At 51.5% G+C, this 6,749-nt stretch overlaps 1 long non-coding RNA gene across 1 annotated transcript; it reads right to left on the minus strand.

Moving 5' to 3' along the window:
- Nucleotides 1-400: 400 nt before the first annotated feature.
- On the minus strand, nucleotides 401-6,665 carry LOC115498979. The gene is made up of 2 exons (XR_003964041.1): nucleotides 6,146-6,665; nucleotides 401-803 (listed from the first exon to the last, which is right to left on the minus strand). It is a non-coding gene; the product is annotated as an uncharacterized LOC115498979 (long non-coding RNA).
- Nucleotides 6,666-6,749: the final 84 nt, after the last annotated feature.

The raw sequence follows: 6,749 nt of genomic DNA on the forward strand, positions 1-6,749 counted from the left end.
CACAGAGCCCGACGCGGGGCTCGAACTCATGAGCCGTGAGATCGTGACCTGAGCGGACACGCCCAACCGACTGAGCCCCCAGGTGCCCCCAGATGTTCCTGTTTTAAGGGCAGCCAGACGGCAACTCATTGACGTACGCCTCCCATTTAACGGGCGCCCGTGCGGCCCAGCCGGTTGAGCATCCGACTCTTGGTTCTGCCAGTCATGATCTCGAGGTTCTGGGTTCGAGAACCCCTGTTGGTGCAGAGCCTGCTTGGGATTCTCTGTCTCCCTCTCCTGGCCCCTCCTTCGCCTCAAACTAAATAAGTAAACTATTTAAAAAATCTCCCACTTGAGAAATGTGGACAGTTCCATTAAAAACTCCGAGTGCCATGCATAGCAAAGAAGTCACTTTCACAGGCCCGCTGCTGGTTTAAACGTTCAGGGCATTCATTTCCGCAAACATGTATGGAACATCTACCGTGTGGCGGGCGGTCACGGGCACAGAGGGCATAGAGCGAGAGTCTGGCCTCGTGGAGCTGACATCCGGATGCTTTTTTTTATTTTCTTCCTGCATGTTCAAAAGGTGACTCCGGGTTGACTTTGCAGTGGCCTTGGCTGGCTTACGAGGACGTCATCTCGACCGTGTTTTGTGACTCAGGCTAACGTTCACGCAGGGCTTCCCCGCGGGCCACGCGATGTGCTGACTCTGGAAGGCTCCGAGGCGGAGTCCCAGGTGTGATTCACCCCAAGCACGTTCTGGGGGAAGGAGATAGGTCCAGGGCGCAGGAAGTAGAGAGGGAAGCCACACCCAAAAGCAAGACCTGGAAACATCAGAGAGCTTGAAAATCTCGAGCCTCCAGACGTGCGACAAAACTGATAGTGGGAGAGACATCTGTGCGGAACCCACACGTCCCGCACCCTCCCTTCTGTGGCTCCTTACACCCGAGCAGGGGTGTGGGGGCCACAAGTCCCAAACTCGGGGTGTCCGCAGGGCCCTGCTGCCTCTGAAGCCCCCGGGGAGGAGACCCTGCCTCCTCCGGCCTCCCTTGTGCCGGTTCCCGTTGACCTTCCCCGGCTTGTGGGCACGTCTTCAGTCCCTGCTCGTCCTCACTTGGCCTTCCCCTCTTCCCCTACGTCTGTATCCAAATTCCCCTCTTTCCAGAAGCACACGACCCACCGGATGGGGGGCCTGCCCCCCCCCCCCGCCCCACCGGTATAAACTCATCCTAACTTGGTGATGTCATCTGCAGAGACCCTGTTTCCGATAAGGTTCCATCCGCTGGGCTTTAGGAGTGTCAAGTCCCTGCCCCAACCGGGCTGAGTGAGAGAATTCCCCTGGGCTCCTGCACGTCCCCTTCTCTCTCGGGGCCCCGGGGCAGAGAGCAGGAAGGACTTCCGGGATGTTTGCCAGGCTCTGTCACCCCTCTGGACTTGGAGTTTGCCAAAGATAGGAGCCTTTACTTAAAAAAAAAAAAAAAAAAAAAAAAAAAAATTGGGTCCCTGGGTAGCTCAGATGGTCAAGCATCTTTTTTTTTTTTATGTTTATTTATTTTTGAGAGACAGATACACCGAATGCGAGTGGTGGGGGTGGGGGGCGGGCAGAGAGAGAGGGAGACCCAGAATCCGAAGCAGGTTCCAGGCTCCCAGCTGTCAGCACAGAGCCCGACGCGGGGCTTGAACCCACGGACCGCGAGACCGTGGACCTGAGCCGAAGCCGGCCCGCCAACGGACCGAGCCACCCAGGCGCCCCTAAAAAAAAATGTTTTTTTTTTTAATTAAAAAAAAACAATTAAGTAGGAATTAAGTGATGCTCTCCGCAAGAGGAACCAGAGTGAGGAAATGGTTTGTTCGGTGGTGTGGCAGGTGAGCACAAAATTGAAGGGGGTGACAAAAAACTCCATAAATAGTAATATTTTGATGCATTTTTTTTTGTCTTTTTAAAAATCAACACGTAGGGGCGCCTGGGTGTCTCAGTCGGTTAAGCATCCAGCTTCGGCTCAGGTCGTGCTCTCAAAGTTCATAGCGTGGGTTCGAGCCCTGCATCAGGCTCGAGCCTGCTTGGGATCCCCCCGCCCACCGTCCCTCCCCACACTTGCATGCGCGTTGCTTGCGCTCTCTCTCTTTCTCTCTCCCAAAAATAAGCATTTAAAGAAATCAGCGTGCATACTGAGGTCATCATACGGTCATACGGTCAGTCGTACCACCGTGTCAGCTTGCGTGTCCCCGCCACGGTCGTGGCACAGAACAGTGTAGACGAGCTGAACAATGACGCCCCCAAAGATACCCGCTCCCTAATGCCCAGAACCCGTAAAGATGGTATTTTATATGCTATAAAAGGGACCTTGCGGGAGGGAGAAAACCAAGGCCCCTGAGGCGGGGGTGACCCTGGGTGCCTGGGGAGCCCAGCGTCCTCAGGAGAGGGAGGCAGACAGATGGGCAGCCCCCCCCCCCCCCCGCGGCCTTGAGACTGGAGGAGGGGCCGAGGGCCAAGGACGAGGCGGCTTCTGGAAACTGGAAAAGGGGGCAGACGGGGCCCCCCTGTGGCCCCCCCCCCCCCAGCCGGCATCAGGGGTTGGGAGGGGGGTTGCAGAAGCAGCTCTGCCCACGCTGGGTGTCAGCCTGGAGGAACTTGTGTCAGATTTCTGGCCTCCAGGGACGCCTGGGGGACTCAGCCAGTTGAGTGACTGTCTTTGGCTCAGGTCCGAGATCTGTGGTTCATTGGGTTCAAGCCCCACATCCGGCTCGCTGTTGATGGGTTAGAGCCTGCTTTGGGTCCTCTGCCCACCCACCCCCCCCCCCCCCCTCTCCTCTGCTCGCACTCTCAAAAACAAACAAGATTTCTGGCCTCCAGAAATGGTGACATAACGCAGTCACGTTGTCCTCGGCCTCCTGGGTTTGGGTGACTTGTGGCCACAGAAAACCGCCCTCAGCGACCTCCCGCACTGTCCTCCTACAATCCCCACGTTCCTGCCTCAACGAGGTATTTTAAAAAAAAATCAAAATTTTAAAAAAACTAATGCAAAAAAATCCAAACTTCTGGGGCGCCTGGGTGGCTCCGTTGGTTAAGTGTCCAACTCTTGACCTCAGTTCAGGTCTGGATCTCACAGCGGTGAGTTCAGGCTCCGTTGTTGGGCTCTGTGCTGGGGCGTGAAGTCTACTATTAAAAAAAATCCAAACTTTTTTTTTAATGTTATTTTTGAGAGAGAGAGAGAGAGAGAGAGAGAGAGACCGGGGGAGGGGCAGAGAGAGAGGGAGACACAGAATCCGAAGCAGGCTCCGGGCCTCCGAGCTGGTCGGCACAGAGCCCGACGCGGGGCTCGAACCCACGACCGTGAGATGGTGACCTGAGCTGAAGTCGGACGCCCAAACCGACTGAGCCACTCGGGTGCCCCCAAAAATCCAGACTTTTAAATGAAGACGGGCTTCAACTTTGCCCAGGCCACATCTCTGGCCTCAGCCTAATCCCAGCCCAGTCGGGACGCTGTCTTTATTAAAATGAAACGAGCGAGTCAGATGGCCGAGGTGGAATTCTGATTCAGAAGAACTTGCTGACTTTCGTTTTCCTCCCCGAGTGTGCGTCAGATTCTGTTTGGCAACGAAAGAGGCACCAGATCGGCACGCTTTTTCATCACCAGAATTCAAAACAAAACAAAACGAAGCATATAGTGCATCTGGATTGTTCCACTGAGCTCTGCAGGGCACGTTTTAGCCGGAATGTTGAAGTGTTGGTTTGGGGTGAGCAACAGAAAATCGTAGACAACGGTTATTGAATCTGGTAGTGGGCCCCAGGAATGATTATCAGCCCCAGTCCAGAGGGACAGATACTCAAGAAGGTTCTTTGGGGCGCCTGGGTGGCTCAGTCGCTTGAGCATCCAACTTCGGTTCAGGTCACGATCTCATGGTTTGTGGGTTCGAGCCCCGCATCGGGCTCTGTGCTGACAGCTCAGAGCCTGGAGCCTGTTTTCATTCGTGATTCTGTGTCTCCCTCTCTCTCTCTCTGCCCTCCCTTGCTCACACTCTGTCTCCCTCTCTCTCAGAAATAAACATTTAAAAAATTATTTAAAAAAAAAAGAAGATTCTTTGTTTGACATTTATTGATCTACTCTGTGCCAGGCACTGCTCTGGACCTTCTTGTCCAGTAAATTTGCTACGATAGACATATTCTATGCTGCATCATTCAATATGAAGCTTACTAGCCAGAGGGGCTGGGGGTATGAACATTTGATATGTAGCCAGTGCAACTACAGAACTGATTTTTTTAAATGTTTATTTTGAGAGAGAGAGAGAGAGAGAGAGAGAGAGAGCATGTGCAGGAGAGGGGCAGAGAGAAGGAGAGAGAGAATGCCAGGCAGGCTCCGCACTGTCAGCACAGAGCCCAACATGGGGCTCGAACTCATGAACTGTGAGATCATGACCTGAGCCGAGACCAAGAGTCAGATATTTAACCGATTCGGCCACCCAGGTGCCCCCAGAACTGAATTTTTCATTTTAAAATGTAAGTAATTTAAATGGAAATGGGAAAGGCTGACATTTGATTCAGTTATTGGAAAAGTTTTAAGCATGCTGGGAACCCCTGGGGCCTGTCAACTTTAAATACAGAGATCCAGAATTTCCAGTGAAAATTAGCACCCAAACTGAGATGGGCCGTAAGTGTTCACACGCTGGATTTTAAGACTTAATATGAGAAAAGGAATATGAGATATCTCATTGATAATTGTTGATTTTGATTAAATGTTGAAATCTAAATATTTTTGACATATTAAGTTAATAAAATATATTAAAATTAAACTACAACTGGTTTCTTTTGTTAGTTTAACTTTTATTTATTTACGTAGCTTTATGCCCATGCAGAGCCTAATGTGGGGCTTGAACTTACGACCCTCAGATCGAGACCTGAGCTGAGATCAAGAGTTGGACGCTTAACGACTGAGCCACCCAGCGCCCCTCTTGTCTTTCTTTAATGCGGCCTACTAGATAATTTAAAATTACTTACGGGCTCATGTTATATTTCTACCAGATGACGCTGCTCTGGAACCTATGGTGTTTGCAGAGCTCACTGAACACCATTATTGTGTGACATGTATAACTTCATACCGATATGAATGAATAGAAATCTGTATTATGGTATTTTTCCCCCAAATCTTTGCCCCATGTCCCCTGATCGTCCTGTGTTGGAGACTATAGCCCTTCATTCTCTCTTTCCTTGTTTATTATTCTCCATACTTCAGCTCCCAGGCAGAGGAATGTTTTTTTTTAATTTATAGATGAATTTGGTGAGTATGAGTCATTTTCTTAAGTTATTTATTTTGAGAGAGAGCAAGCAAGCAGGGGTAGGGGCAGAGGGAGAGGGAGAGAGAAGATCCCAAGCAGGTTCTGCACTATCAAGGCAGAGCCCAAAGTGGGGCTCGATCTCACGAACTGTGAGCTCATGACCTGAGCCAAAAGCGTAGCAGACGCTTAGCCAACCTAGCCACCCAGGTGCCCTGACAGACAGGATTTTTTTATAACAGCTTTATTGAGATACAACCTCACGTACTATAAAATTTGCTCATCCAAAGCGTATGATTCATTGGATTTCAGTATATTCAGAGTTGTGCAACCATCAATCACATCAATTTAGAACATCCCATCACCCCAGCAAGAAAATTCCTGGCAGTCACTCCCTATGCCTTCCTTCCCCCCAGCTCCTTGGCAACCGCCAATTACTTTGTCTCTATGGACTTGCCTGGACATTGTGGGCATTTCATATAACAGAATACCACAATACAAGGACCTTTTATGTGTAGCTGCTGTCACCGAGCATCGCGCTACCACCCTGGGAGCGTGTATCAGTGCTTCGCTCCTTTTTACCCACAAACAACGTCACGATGTAGATACACCACATTTGTCTACCCAATCATCCGTTATAGACAGTTGGGTTGTTCGTATTTTCTCTGGTTATTACGTTAATACCACGAACATCCCTGTACACGTTTTTAAGGGCACACGTCTTCAATTCTCCTGGGTCGATACTATGAGTGGAATCGCTGGGTCATATGGTAATTCCACGTGTAACTTTTTGAGGAGCTGCCAGGCTGTTTTCCCCAGGGGCTGCCCCATTTTACGGCCCACCAGCCAGCCGTTCAGGAGGCTCCAGTCTGCACGAACACTTGTTATGTGTTACCTTTGTTTTCTTTTTCATAGGCCATCCTAGTAGGAGTGAAGTGGTCCCTTCCCTTCCCTTCTCTTCAACCCTGAAGTGGTTTGATTTGCATTTCCCTGATGACTCTGTATGGTAAGCCTCTTTTCATGAGCCTCTGGGCCATTCACCTCTTTTTCTTTCGTTGAAGGTCTGCCTGCACCCTTTGCCCATGTCGGGGGCAGAGATTTTTCCGACTTGGAGAGCACTCTTAGGAGCGCAATAAATGTTGGGATACTGAACGAACGGTACGTCTCCCGCAGGCAGTGGTGTGCAGGTCCCCGACATGCACCTGTTTCCGAGTCCCCTCTGCGCTTATCACGCAGGGCGACTGCTTCCTGGGCTGTGGGCCGCCCTTGAGTGCCCGCGCCCTGCGACTGTCTCCTGCTAAGAACCGCGTCCTAAACTAGGCAGAGCCATTCCCGCAGTTCCCTCGCAACTGGCTCAGCGGGGCCGCGGGGTCGCGGGCGCCCCCGGCGGCTCCGGTCGCCCGTGGCAACGCGTGGCGCCCCGCTTCCTGTATTGATTCGAATCACGGGTTACGTCACGTCCTCCCGAGATGCCGAGGCGCGCAGGCGCAGCTGCGCGG

This window comes from Lynx canadensis, chromosome A2 (assembly GCF_007474595.2).
Source record: "Lynx canadensis isolate LIC74 chromosome A2, mLynCan4.pri.v2, whole genome shotgun sequence".
In the NCBI taxonomy this organism is placed as follows: domain Eukaryota; kingdom Metazoa; phylum Chordata; class Mammalia; order Carnivora; family Felidae; genus Lynx; species Lynx canadensis.